The sequence below is a fragment of the Protopterus annectens genome, chromosome 10.part0 (genome assembly GCF_019279795.1).
Source record: "Protopterus annectens isolate FY-2018-M chromosome 10.part0, PAN1.0, whole genome shotgun sequence".
Lineage (NCBI taxonomy): Eukaryota > Metazoa > Chordata > Ceratodontiformes > Protopteridae > Protopterus > Protopterus annectens.
In genome coordinates, this window is record NC_056744.1 from 1,242,308,564 (window position 1) to 1,242,323,820 (window position 15,257).

Consider the following 15,257-nt stretch of genomic DNA (forward strand, 5'->3'; position numbering starts at 1 on the left):
GGAGTATTGGAGTAGTACAGAATAGCTGAGGTAAGCAGTGAGGAGATGAGGTGTGGCAAGTTAGGAGCAGAGCAGAAGAGATTTATACCTAGTTTAGTGAGTTTATCTATAATTCTTGAGGGGTCTACTTCACGTTGTCGAAGGCCGACAATATCGAAGCTGATATTGTTGGCACCAGATTAGCAAAAGCAAAAAACATTGAACGTTTAAACGGAAATCTCCGTAAGGGGAGATTTCTGTTTAATTCAATGTAGTGCGGTCTTGGATTTGATATATTTAAGTAGGGGTGTGTGGGGGCGCAGCTCCCCCATACGGGGGGGTGCAGGGGGCTTGCCCCCCTCTTTGCAAAGGTAAGTTTTTATTTATTTTTGTTTTTAGGCATTTTTTTTTATTTTTCGATGTTTCAGAATTTGATGATATGATGTTGACGATATCAGATTCGATATTCTGAAACTTTGATAAGATAATATAGACACTTCCAGAGTGGGGGATGATGTCAAAAGCCTTGGCGAGATCTAGATAGGCTGTGTGAACCACCTTACCCTCGTCTACAGCTTTGGTGACTGCTTCAAAGAAGTCTATCAGGTTAAGGAGACATAATATGCCTTTTACAAACCTGAACTGGGTGGGGTCCAGAGTTTGGAGATTACCAATGTCTTTTTTTATAAGTTCCATGATGATACGTTCCATGGCCTTGTAGACAAGGCTCATCAGGCTAATGGGGTGATAGTTCCCTGGGTCCATGGTGGCTCACCCTTTGTGGAGTGGGATAACCATTGCTGTGCGCCATTCAGTGGGCATAAAGCCTGAGGTGAGGCTATGATTGAACATGGTACTTAGGTCGAGTGCCAGTTCGTTCTGTAATTTGTGTAGAACATAGCCTGGGATGCTGTCAGGTCCCATGGATGCTGTGTTCTTGGCTTTGGAGAGTGTGTTTTTTACCTGTGCAGCCATAATTACAGGAACTTTGCATTCTTCTGGTATAGAAATGGGCCTCTTAGGGGGTGAGAGGGGGGTAAAGTTAGCACTGAACCTATCTGCCAGGATGTTGGCAATATCAGTTGGTTCTGTATATTTAGTGCCATTGTGCTGTAACTCAGAACAGATCTGAGTGTTGCCATTGAGATTCTTGACATAGCTATAGAATGCTTTGTGGTTGTCTTTAGAATCAGTGGCAATTTTATTTTCGTAACTAGCTTTGGAGGATTTTATGAGGACTCTCAGCTTCTTACTGAGGCTGACCAGGGAGTTCCTCCAATCCTGGGATTTTACTCTTTTTTGTAACAGTTTTTTTCTTCTGTTGAAGAATTTGTTTATGGCAGGGGACCACCAGATTGGCTTCCTTTTTTGAAAGATAGCATTGTGGTTCTGTTATGTATAGTACAATCCATGCACTCATGTGAGTGCTAGTACCTCTATTGTCTGTCTGCATGGGTGTCATGAAGTTTGCCACTTCTGTCTTAAGAAGCGTGAAGTTGGCTTTGGAGAAATTTTTTATGTTGGTTTCCCTAATAGGGAGTGGGGGCGGGATGTGGATATCCAGGGTGATTAGCTTGTGGTCGGATCTGACCAACGAGGAACTGACCTTTGGTGTGGAACACCAGTTGCCCATGTTGGTAATGACCAGGTCTAGGTTATTGCTGCCCCTGGTGGGGGTGTGGATAAGTTGATCCAAGGCATTGGAATTTATGAATTTCAAAAAGAGTTGGTACATGAGTAGTTTTCCCAGTTAATGGTGGGGTAGTTGAAATCACCCATTATTAGGGTGTTGGGTTGTACCCTAATATTTTCCAGTGTATTAAGAAATGAGGAGTGGGAATCCTGGGGCATGGTGGGGGATCTGTAGCAAGATACGATTTGGATTGTGGTCTTCACCAGAGTTAGTCGCACTTGGATAATCTCGGATGCATTATTCTGAGCAACTAGCATGGAGGTGTGGATATCCTTAATGAATATGGACACACCTCCACTTTTAGTGTTTCAGTCCAGGTTAGGTGGCCGAAAGGTGTGGTATGAATTATAGCCTGGTAATGCAGGGGTGTTCTCTGGAGCATTGAACCGGGTCTCTGCCACTGTACAGACGTCGATGTTCTCCATTTTAAGGAGTGACTTGAGTGAGTGCATTTTGAGGTTTAGACTTCTAGCATTGAGTAGCATTACCCTCAGATTCTGCTTGCTTGTACCTGTTACTGTGGTTAATTTGTCATTTGAACCTTGCCTAAAAATGGCACTATAGGGATGGCAAGAGCCTTAGCCAGTATCCGGAATCCCAAGGGCAACAGGTGCAGGCCATCTCTGGCAAAGCATCGTGGTCTGTCGATCATGTCATCCCAGGCAGACAGATACTGGATCCCCTTAGAATGACACCAGAAGCTTAGCCAATTGTTGAAGTCAATCATTAAGTCCTTGTACTGTGGTATCATTCTGGGTGATGGCAGGATGTTACTCAGGGCTAGGGTCATACCTGCCTGGGCTACAAGATCGGAGAGCTCCTCCATGTCTCTTTTCATGTAGTCCAGGGAGGTACTTCTCAGGTCATTCACACCAACATGGACAATGACAGAGTCATATTTGTACTTGTTGTAGTGTGAACTGAGTGCGTGCATTATGTGGTGGATACTGGCACCTGACAGGCAGCTGACAGTAACTTTCTCCTTGTTTAGCCTGGTGAGTGGAACTCAGTGTGCCTGACTATAGAGTCACCTATGACTAGAGTGTTGGGTGCATTGTTATGCCTTATGGACTGTGGTTGACTGGCACACTGAGTTTATGTGTCATTTGGGTTGTGTTGGGGGGAGGAGGTTGCTTGCGTTTCTGCTTTGGAGGTCTCTGTTGCTTGAGCAGATTTTTATTGAGAGCCTCCGCAAATGTAGGTGTGTGTTTTGCGTTTTTAATGTGTCTGCTTTGGTGGTGTAGGTTTTGAGGGACTATGTGATGAGTGTGGTGTGGTGCAAGTGTTTACCTTCTCCTCTTGACTGTCCAGTCCAGTCTTGGGTGAAGAGAGTTTTGCTTCCAGTTTGGCTATATAAGTGCATCTCTCACAGGTTGTAGTGTTGGGTGGTAGGAGGAGAGGGTTATCTGTGTACATGAGGCAATTGCTGCATTGCCCCAAGATGCCCAGATTCATCAGGTAGACAGGAGAAACACCTGGAGCTGACCCTTAGACATGCCTGGCTAGGTGGGTTTTAAGATGTGTGAGGGATGTGGGGAGGAATAAGAGAAGTTTAGTTTTTGGGGGGGATTGAGAATGGGTTGATTATCAGTAGGCCAACTTTCAACAGAGTTGAAAGAGTTTTGAGTTAAGATGTGGAGATCTAAGATATTATCAGAAATAGATATAATTGTGGAATTGTCACCATATTGTATAAGAGAAGAATTAGAATAGGAGGTGTGGAGGCAGTTAGTAAAGATGTTAAAAAGTAAAGGACCTAGCATGGAGCCGGAGAGAGAGAGAGAAAAGAGCCATTTTACAGACTGGTATCAATGCGATAACTAGAGAACCAGGAGATAGTAGGATTAGAGAGACTAAGAACAGACATTTTTGAAAGGAGCTTGAGACGAGGGACTGTGGCAAAAGCTTTGGAGAGATCTAAAAATATATAGGGAACACGTTTATTATTATCTCTGGCTTGAGGGATAGTTTCTGTAAAGGAAATAAGAGCTGTAATTGTTCTGTGATTAGAACATAAGCCATGTTGTGTGGTAGTTAGTAAATTTTCTTGAAGAAGATAGTCCATGAGCTGCTTGTGTACACATTTTTCCAGTATTTTAGAAATGGGGACAGAATGGCTATAGGCCGGTAATTTGAGAGTTCAGTGGAGTGACTGGATTATGGATTGGAATAGTGTAAAATTGTTTCCAGATTGTGGAAACAATAGATTCACGTATAGATCAATTAATAAAAATGGAGATAGGGCATACAATAGAGTTATCAGCAAGCTTAAGGAAGAGGGGAGGAAGATTATCTGCAGAGGGAGAGCATGGCTTTAATTTGCTAAGTAGAGTTTTTATATAGCTAGTGGGAACAGGTTGAACTGAGAAGGTGATTTTCTGTCTGGAAGGGGGGGCTGATCAGAGAGGTTACAATTCTGAGTTAATTTACTGATTGAGTCAATGAAGTAGGAGTTTAATATAATGTCAGTTTCAAGGGGAGTGTTGTTAGGACAAGGGTTAGGTGTAGAGGGTTTACCAGGCTGGAGGATCTTATTTATGGTGTTCCAGAATTTCTTAGTGTTGCTGCGATGGTTAACCTGATAATTCAGGTGGAAAATTTTCTTGCCCAAGTTGACATTTTTAGTGTGATTTCAAAGTTATTTATAGGTTTGGAGATGGAAGGTAGCTGTTGAAGTTATCCAGTTTTTCCAGGCTTTGTCTAACAGGAGCATAAGTGAGCAAGTAGATTGTGTCAGGCAGGGTACAAAGAGTGATTTAACTTATTTTTTTCTAAGGGGAGCAAGGCAGTTAAGGATATCAAGAAAAATAAGGTTACATTTATTTACAGCATCATCTAAGGGTAAGTAAGTAAGGAAGGACAAGTCAATGCAGGAGAGTATGTTATTAAATTCATCAGGATTAAATTTTGAAAGACTGCAACAGTCTTTGAAGTTATGATGCTTGATTTGTTGAAGAGAGTATCTTTGAATGCAAGTTGGACAGTGGTCACTTATGGAATCAGGAATGGTTTTAGGGTGGTAGTATAGGTCTGGATTGGATACAAGGATCCAATAATGATAGAGTTAGAGTTGGATGGCTTGCTAAAGTGGGTAGGAGTGGAGATAAGCTGTGTAAAACGGTGAAGATTAATAAATGATTTAGGGGAATTAGAGGTTAGGGTTTCATTAGAAGTGTTGTGTGTGATCTATGAAAGAAAATGCTCCAAAATGTGGATATTATTACCTGGGGGAATGTATATAGTGACAACTGTTAGTTTTTATTTTGTAGTTATTGAGTTTGCAGTTAACTATTAGGACTTCTGCAGGTTGAAAGTTGGGAAGAGCATTGGCCAAAGGGGTCAAGTTGAGATGATCAGAGTAAATTATGGCTATGCCACCTTTTGTTATGAATTCTCTCTAAGCAGATGATGTTATAACCAGGGGGAAGAAGTTCATTATCTGAGATGTGGGGTTTGAGACATGTTTCTCTCAGAGTTATTATGCCAGGAGAGTAGTGGGCCATCAACTCTGGAATTCTATGTCTTTATTAAGAATGCTATGTATGTTTACTGAGAATAGGGTTAAACACTTAGTAGCTGAATTAGCATGAGGGTGAAGTGATTTTGTAAACAAGGTTTTAGTAGACTGATAGGAGAGGGGTCCTGAGTTAGGGTATATATCTTCAGAAAGGAGTAAGTTATTGTTATTGATAAGTAGAGTAGGAATCTTGTAGTAGTAGTAGTAGCAATATTTAGGTTTAGTGTTTAGAGGGAATGAAATGAGGTGCATAGATTTAGTTTTGAGTACAAGTAGGTTAGAAGCATTAAAAAGAGAGGGTGATATATAGAAAGCATTGTGGGTTTGAAAGTGTGTGGTGAAGTAAATAGAAGTAGGAAGAAGGGTAATAGGAGCTATAGTCTTGTGATAAGAGGAGAGGTGAGCTAGAAGAAGTAGAAGAGTAGTAAATGTAAAGAAGAGCAGCATGTTACAGAAAGAATGTCTGAGAGATGTAAGGCTATGGTGTGACAGAGTAGAGCAAGACTTTTTTTATTTTTTTTTTGTTTGTTATAAAAAAAACAAACAAACAAAAAAAACTTCATTGTCCAGCATCCTTCAGTTTTGCTATTGATGTAGTCATTTGATAACATTATTTTCCATTTGATGTTTAAGTAAACAAACCAAAAAAAGTCAGTGTCCAGTGTTTGCTTTTGATGTAGGCATTTAGTTGTACTGTTTTGAGTGTTTGTTTAAGTAAAAAAGTTAGTGTCCAGTGTCCTCCCATTTTGTTTTTGTTGGTCACTAATTGGGAAAAAATTGGAAAAAAAAGAGATAAGACAAATACTTATTTTTATTAATTTTCTGTTGCATGTTTGTCTCAACAAAGAAAAACCTCATTGTCAAGTGTCCTTCAGTTTTCTTGTTGATGTACTCAATAACATTAGATGTGAAGTTGTCCTATCTCACTTTCATTCTGTACTGTTGGGTTCAGAAATGATCCTCAGTTCCGACTCAGCCTTTTACTAAAGCTCGAGGTCTTCAACCACCTTGTGGCTTACTCCCTATCTCATGGCACTCTAGTGCATTCCTCAGATCTTGTTTGCTGCTGAAACAGATTGGGGATTCTTCCAGCTCTGGCCAAGTAGAAAAACTTCTTTTTCTGTATTTTTTACTAGTTGTGGTTATAAAGTATGCTTTATATACTATAGTAGCATATGCATTGAATGCGCTCATTTGTAGTGCTTTAACCTTTGTTATTAGCAAGTGTTGTGTATTTTTTCATGACCGTCTCTTTTTTAGGCCTAGATAGTTCCCTATCCCAGATAATTCTTCCCTCTTTTGAACTGGCATCATCATGTGACTTAAAGTTCTTGACATGGAAGATTATTTTCCTAGTGGCTATCACCTCAGCTAGGAGGGTTTTGGAGTTACAAGCATTATCTATCAACCCCCCATATATGTTGTTCCACAATGACAGAGTGTCTCTCCGAACAAACCCTTGCTTTTTACCAAACGTATATTCAGAATCCAACTTGAATCAGTCCATAGACTTACCGTTTTTTTCCCCAAGTATGGCAATAAGGGAAAATATATGCTTCACCAACTTGATGTTCAGACACTTATGTTTCTATTTACACAGAACAAAAGAATTTGGAAAGACGTAGAAACTATTTGTATCCTTTAAAGACTATAAGAAAGGTGTTTCTGCAGCAAAAACTACCCTATCTAGGTGGTTGTCAGACTGCATTCTGTTCACTTACCAGTCAGTGAACAAATAGCTGCCAGACAGAGTAAAAGCTCACTCTAATAGGGCTGCCTCCACCTCTTCTGCATTTTGTGTGAGGTTACCGATAGATACCATTTGTGCGGCAGCCACGTGGACGAGGTGTCATACCTTTATCACTCATTACAAAGTAGATTTGGCCTCCAGGGACAGGGCCTTCTTTGGTTCCACTGTCCTGAAGAATATACTCCTGTGAGCCGCCCAGGAAAGATGGTGTTAAGGACACTATCCCATCAGTACAGAATGAATGCGAGATAAGACAACTTTACATAAAGAAGTTATGTACCTACCATAATGTTTCATGTGAGCTGTCCATCTTGCCTTCATTCTTACGCCCCTCCCTCCTACCCCCAGCCTTGGCTTCTATAGGATCGAGAGGTTTCTGATTAGCATCTGTTGTGCTTTGACCCTCTTCTGGTCTTATAAATTATAGGGAGTTACATATGAGCATTAGTATGCAGCAAACAAGATCTGAGGAATGCACTAGAGCATCATGGGATAGGGAGTAAGCCACAAGCTGGTTGAAGACCTCAAGCTTTAGTAAACAGCCAAGTGGTTCTGAACCCATCAGTACAGAATGAAGGTGAGATGGAGAACTCACATGAAACATTATGGTAGATACATAACTTCTTTTTTTTCATTTGATGTTCAAGTAAGCAAAAAAAATGCAGAAAAAAGCAAGGTTAGTGTTTAGTGTTTCTTGTTTTGCAATGAGTATTTATTTAAACAAAAAAGTCAGTGTCTAGTGTCTTCCAATTTTGTTTGTTGCTGTAGTCATTTGGAAGCATTGTTTTTCATTAGATGTTTAAGAGGAAAAAAAAGTCAGTGTCCAATGCTCCAATTTTTCATTCTTTACTCACTGGGAATATTTGCTTTTCACTGGGTAGTTACTTAAGCAAAAAAAAAAAACAAGGCCAGTTGTCTAGTGTTTGTTGATGTGGTTTGTTGGTGGTGTTGTTTTGCAGAGTGTTTATTTAACCAAAGAATGTCAGTGTCTATTGTCCTCCAGTTTTATTTGCTGCTCTAGTCATTTGGAGGTGGTCGTGATGGTGCAACAGTTAGCATTGCCGCCTCACAGCAAGAGGTTCTCCGGTTCAATCCTCAGCTGGGGTGCCTTCTATGCGGAGTCTGCATGTCCTCCCTGTGGTCGCGTGGGTTTCCTCCCACATCCCAGAGACATGCTGTAGGTGGATTGGACACTCAAAATTGGCCCTAGGCATGAGTGTGTGCATGTGTGTGCCTTCTGTGGAAGGTTGGGCACTAGGCTGGCAACTCAACACCGTAAAACTCCACTGCTAATCATGAGTGGACAGTTGATCCACTGTGACGACCCCTAACCGGGAAAAGCCAAAAGAAGAAGAAGAAGTTTTACATTGAGTATTTAAGGGGGAAAGAAACTTCATTGGCCAGTGCCCTCCAGTTTTGCTATTGATGTAGTCATTTGGAAACATTGTTTTCTATTTGGTGTTTAAGTAAACAGAAAACTAAATAAATAAAAAGTCAGTGTCCATTGTCTGTTGTTGATTAAGTCATTTGGTTGGATTGTTTTGCACTGAATATTTAAGCAAAAAGTGTCATTATCCAGTGTCCTCCACTTTTGTTTTTGCTGTTCAGTAACTGGAAAGCAGTGTTTTTCACTAGGTGTTTATTTAAGTAAAAAAAGGCAAAGACATTTTTTTTTATTCTTTGCTGTTGAGTGTTTGCTTCAAGTAAAAAAAAAAATCCTTGTCTAGTGTCCTTCAGTTTTGCTATTAATGTAGTAATTTGGTAACATAATCTTTCTATTTGGTGTTTAAGTAAACAAAAAAAATAAAATAAATAATAATAATAAAAAAAAAAATGAAATAAAAAAACCAAGGCCAGTATGCAGTGTTAGTTGTCTATGTAGTCATTTGATGATGTTTTGCACTGAAGGTTTATTTAAGGAAAAAATCCAATTTTGTTTGTTGCTGTAGTCATTTGGAATCATTCTTTTACATTGGGTGTTTAAGGGGGAAAAAACAAATTCAGTGCACTTCCAGGGTCCTCCAGTTTTGTTTTGATTTTCTCATCATTGGTAAACATTGTTTTTTATTGGGTGTTTATTTAAGCAAAAGAAAAAATAAGTCAAAGACCCTTTGTTTATTTGTTATTATTTCCTTTTACATAATAGTTTTACAAAAAAAAAAACGTCCTTGTCAAGTGTCCTTTTTGCTGTTGATTTTCCATTTGGTGTTTAAGTAAACAAACAAAAAAAACAAGGTCAGTGTTTAGTGTTTGTTGTTGATGAAGTCATTTGGTTGCATTGTTTTGCAGTGAGTGTTTAGTTAAGAAAAAAAGTCAGTGCCAGTGTCCTCCAATTTTTGTTTTTGTTGTTCAGTAATTGGGAAGCATTATTTTGCATTGGGTGTTTATTTAAGCAAACAAAAAGTCAAAGACATTTTGTTTGATTTTATTCTTTGATGTTGCATGTTTGTTTCAGGAAAAAAAAACTTCATTTTTCAGTTTCATTCAGTTTTGCTATTGATGTAGTCATTGGGTAACATTATTTTTTTATTTGGTGTTTTAAGTAAACAAACAAACAAAAAAAAACAATGTCAGTGTCCAGTGCTTGTTTTTGATGTAGTCATTTGGTTGTATTGTTTTTGCACTGAGTGTTTATTTAAATAAAAGAGTCAGTGTCTAGTGTCCTCCAATTTTCTTTTTGTTTTCAGTAATTGGGAAGCACTGTTTTCCATTTGGTGTTTATTTAAGCAAAAAAAAAAACATTGTTCAGTATTCTTCAGGTTTGCTATTGATATACTCATATAGTAACATTATTTTTCATTTGGTGTTTATTTAACTAAGCAAACAAACAAAAAAAAAAAAACAAAGTCAGTGTCTAGTGTTTCTTGTTGATGTGGTTACTTGGTGGTATTTTTTTCCACTGAGTATTTATTTAAGCAAAAAAAAGTCAGTGTTTAGTGTCTTTCAGTTTTGTTTGTTGTTCTAGTCATTTGGAAGCATTGTTTCAAATTAGATATTTAAGAGGGGAAAAAAAACAAAGTCAGTGTCCAGTGCTCACATTTTTTGTTGTTAGGAAGATTTGCTTTTCACTGGGTATTTACTTAAGCAAAACAAAATGTTAATTGTTCAGTGTCCTTCAGTTTTGCTTTTGATGTAGTCATATGGTAAAATTATTTTTCATTTGGTATTTAAGTAAAAAAAAATAATAATGACAGTGTCCAGTGTTTGTTTTTGATGTCATTTGGTTGTAGTGTTTTTCACTGTTTATTTAAGCAAAAGAGTCTGTGTCCATTTTTCTCCAATTGTGATTTTGTTGTTTACTAATTCGGAAGCATTGTTTACACTAGGTGTTTATTTAAGCAAACATAAATAAATAAATAAATAAATAAACAAATAAATAAATAAATAAATAAATAAATAAATAAGTAAATAAATAATTGTCCAGTCTCCTTCAGGTTGATGTACTTATATGGTAAATTATTTTCCATTTGGTCTTTATTTAAGCAAAAGTCAGTGTCCAGTGTCTTCCAAGTTTGTCTGTTGCTGTAGTCATTTGGAAGCAAAAAAAAAAAATAATAAAACTTCATTATTCAGTATTCTTCAGGTTTGCTATTGATATGCTCATATGGTAGCATTACTTTTGATTTGGTGTTCATTTAAGTAAACAAAAAAACAAGGTTAGTGTCCAGTGTTTCTTGCTGATGTGGTCATTTGGTAGTGTTGTTTTGTACTGAGTGTTTATTTAAGCAAAAAAAAAACATTGTGTAGTGTCTTCCAATTTTGTTTGTTGCTATAGTCATTTGGAAGCATTGTTTTACATTAGATTTGGTTTTCACCAGGTGTTTACTTAAGCATAAAAGAAAAAAAACTTTCATTGTTCAGTGTCCTTCAGTTTTGCTGTTGATGTACTCATATGGTAACATTATTTTTCCATTTGATGTTTATGTAAAACAAAAAAGAAAAATGTCATTAAGTGTTTGTTTTTGATGATACTTGGTTGTACTGTTTTGCACTGATTGTTTATTTAAGCAAAGGAATTAGTGTCCAGTTCCCTCCAATTTTGATTTTGTTGTTCATTAATTGGGAAGCATTGTTTTACACTGGATGTTTATTTAAGCAAAAAAATTGTCCAGTCTCGTTGATGTACTCATATGGTAACTTATTTTCCATTCGATGTTTATTTAAGCAGAAGTCAGTGTTCAGTGTCTTCAAATTTTGTTTGTTGGTGTAGTCATTTGGAAGCATTTATCTGATATTGTTAATCCTCGTTCATTCCTTAAGCATGGTTATTGGTTCTGACTTCTGAACTGAGCCGGCTATTTTCCAAGCTCACGTCAGCTTCAAACTCTCAAGCTAAACTCTAACCCACAATCTCCCTCTCCCTGTTACCTCAAATTTCATTTTCCACGTTGTCATTCGGTCGTGTCAAGCTACTTCTCTTGAGCTAAGTACAGTTATTTGTTGCTTAATAGTCTTATTAATAGACTTAATAGTCTTGTTGTTTAGGTTTTTCTGCTCATTTCTTTACCCTTTTACCACAAGGTATTCTCTCTTTACCATCGTTGGTAATCCTTCCCTTTTTTCTCATACCTTCAGGTATTCTTTTGTACCATTGTTGGTACCTCTTTTCATTAATTAATTTGCTGTCATAGCAGATAAGAAAGGTAGTCCGGGGTTTAAGCGGTGTTCTGACTGTGGACACAAACTACCTACTTCTGATGCACACTCTTTGTGCGTTTATTGTTTGGGGGCATCCCACTTGTCTGTTGCCCTGCCCTGTACTATTTGTGAGAACTTTTTGAATAGAACCTTGTTGGAAAGGAAAAACAAGCTGCTAGTGAAGGGACTTCTTAAATCTCCCTTTTCAGAGGCTATTTCTGGGTTGGAGGCCTCAACCCCTCCTAGAGCCCATAAGAAAATCTTGGATGTTCCTTTCAAGGCTAAATCTTTGCCTACATCCCCGGCTGGGGACTCCCGCCAACCAAAGCCTAAAAAGGCTAAAGTTTCAGCTCTGAAGCTCACTCAGTCAGCCCCAGTGCTTTCGGAGCCTAGACCTTTGGCAACGAGGCCTTCAGCTCCATTAGTGATCTCGGCTCCATCTTCTCTTGCAGCCTTTGCTATATCGGCTCAGACTATTACCACTGTATCGGCACCAACAGTTCTGTCGTCGCAGACCTTGACCACATCGGCTCCGAGATCTTCCTCGGAACCAACACCTTTATTGTTGACTCCAGTTTTGTTGGTTCCAGCTTTGGTAGCGACAACCACTTTGGCACCGATCCTTGTGTCGGTGAAGACCATGACCTCGGCACCGATGACTTCTTCGGTGCAGACACCCGTAGTCCAGTATCTCTCAGCACCATTGTCCAAGGTGCAGACGGGTAAGATGGGCACCGAGTTTGCTCTTCTGTGGACAGGCCTGTTTCTCCCTCAGTCTCCGTGAGGTCCACTAGAAGCCTTTCTGAACACAATGTGTTACATCTTGTGGATCAGGTGTTCTTGACCAGAGGTATCCCACCCCTCAGGAACTATCCTTCTTTGGGAGGTGATCACCCATCTCCAAAGACTCCTTTTTATTCTCCTCCTTCATTGCCTTTGAAGTCCATGGATATAGCGCAGTCTTTCCCTTCTGCGGTCCCCTTTATGGATCTCACTAAGAAACCACAGTTGCCTTCATGGCAGGAAAGTTTTGCTATGACCCAGGATGTCAGTTGTGACATGCATAGTTTGCTGCTCCACAGCCATCCAGGGACTCTGGGTCAGCAGGCTAAGCCACTTAGGGGAGGGGTGACCCCTGTCCTAGACATGCACTCCTCTTCAGGTGGACCAGCCTTCCAGCTGATAGAGAAGGCTTTCACTGCTGCTGGTGATAACGGACTGTCTATACCTCCTCCCTCCTCTGGTACACTGGTTTCACAAGTCACACCTAGCGGACAACGGGTGCAAGGGCCGAAGGACATATTCCCACAGGAATCCCCTTTTCCGCTGCCTTCTCCAGCTTCTCCCACTGAGGAGGTCCACCGGAAAAGTTTGTGTAAGAGGAAGCACATGGACTCCACAGAGGAGTCCCTCACTGAAGACACAGATTTTGATGAGGGGGAAAGATCCCCCCGGTCACCCTCTGAGGTATCCTTTGGTGATATCCTCGAAATCCTGAAACAGAGAGGTGACTGGCAGTCCTCTAATCTGACTTCTGAGGAATCTGTGTTCCTGCCGGCCTCTCGCGCCTGGCCCCCTACCTCCTGGGTTACTCTACCTGCCGATGAACTTGTCCGGCTTATCGTGCAGCATGCATGGAAGGCTCCTGATACCATTGAAGCTATTCCCCAGAGGCCAGATAAGATTTTGTCCCCTCCTGCTTCGGATCCCAATTGGTCCAAAGGTCTTCCTGTGGATGCTTTGGTGGTGGCGGCCACAACAAAAAAGGATCTGGCAGAAGAAGAAAGCCAGACTGTCCATCTGCCTAACAAAGAGTCCCGAGCCCTGGACAGGATAGGGAAGTGCACCTTTGTTTCAGCAACGTTTACTATCAGGTCCCTGAATTATATGGCACACTTTACCATGCTTCAAAGGGATCTGATTTCTGAGCTCTCTGAAACCTTGGCTGGTGCCATGTCTGATGAGGTCCGTGACAAAGTGGCCTCCCAGCTGGCCACCATTGAATCAATATCTAACTCCTCTATGCGACTAATATCTCATGCATCAGAAGGAGCAGCTACAGCATCGGGTTCAGTTGCGGTCTTGAGACGACACACCTGGATGCGCTTGTGCAATTTCGTGAAACCCTTTAAAGCTTCCTTTCTTAACGCTCCCATTGAGGCCTCCTCGTTGTTTGGGCCCAATGTTAAAAGCACACTGGCCAGATGTGAACAGCACGATAAGACCCTTTCTGCTGTAAGTGTCCATTATTCTTCCCCTCAACGTGCTTTCTCCTGAAACCAAAAGAGTGTGAAGAAATGGTTCACGAAATCTCAGGGTCCTTTCCATGACACACAGGCTTAGTTCTTCCCTAGAGGCAGAGGGGGAAACTCACAGGGAAGACACTCCTTTCAGGGCAGAGGGGGTCCATGTAACCAGGGTACCAGGGATTCTTTCCCGGGTCCATCCTACCAGCGCTCCTGAAGAGCGGCCCAGCTCATTTCCTCTGGAGGTGGTTGAGGGATGTTTCTCCTTGTACCTTTCTGCCTGGCTAACCATCACCACTGATTCTTGGGTGCAAAGGATTATAACCAGAGGTTATCATATCCCCTTCGAGCTTTGTCCTGCCTCTTCAAAAAACCTTCCCGACGTTCCACCCAGTCAAAGGGAAGAAGCAGCACTAGAGATAGAAAAGCTGCTAAGAAAGAGAGTCATCCAAATAGTCCTCCCAGACCAGATAAGATCCGGATTCTACTCAACACTATTTTTGGTGCCAAAGAAAACCGGGGACTGGAGACCAATTTTGGATCTCAGTGTATTGAACAAGTTTGTGAGAGTACAAGAATTCCGGATGGTCACAATACAGTCTATCCTCTCGCTTTTGGAAAAAGACGATTGGATGTGCTCGATAGATCTTCAAGATGCATACTACCACATAAAAGTGGACAGGCCATCAAGAAGATTTCTGCACTTCCATGCAGGAGCCAGTCACTACCAGCTCAGAGTACTGCCCTTCGGACTCTCTACAGCCCCCAGAGTGTTTACAAAGTGCATGGCAGTTGTCACAGCTCACTTGTGACTTCAAGGATTCCAGGAGTTTCCATACCTAGACGACTGGCTCATTTCCGCCCCCACCAGACATCTACTGGAAAAAGCCCTGGCATACTCTGTCCTCATTGCTCAAAGGCTAGGCATAACCATAAACTGGCAAAAATCCAATCTCACCCCATCTCAGTCGACAGAATTCATAGGGGTTATCTTGGACACAAAGAACTGCAGAGCTGCTATTCCAGAGCACAGAATTCTAAGGATAAAGCAACAACTGATTCCAATCCTTTCAAGGGAGAAACTCACTGCTCACTCGGTTCTACAGCTGTTGGGTTCCATGGCAGCCTCCATCACCATTGCTCCCCTGGCCAGGTTTCACGTGAGGCTTCTACAATGGCTACTGCTTACCCAATGGTATCCTTTTCAGCATCCTCTTTCAGCCATGATTTGAGTGAACTACAAGTGCAAATAGGATTTAAATTGGTGGATGACACACAATCTGTCACAATGGTCTCACCCCGTCTCCCCCCAGCAACGCAAGGCCACAGTGACCACAGACACCTCCCTGATGGGGTGGGGGGGCTATGTCAGGGACAAACAGTCTAAGGAACTTGGTCCGAACTGCAGGCCCATCTGCATATAAATGTTCTAGA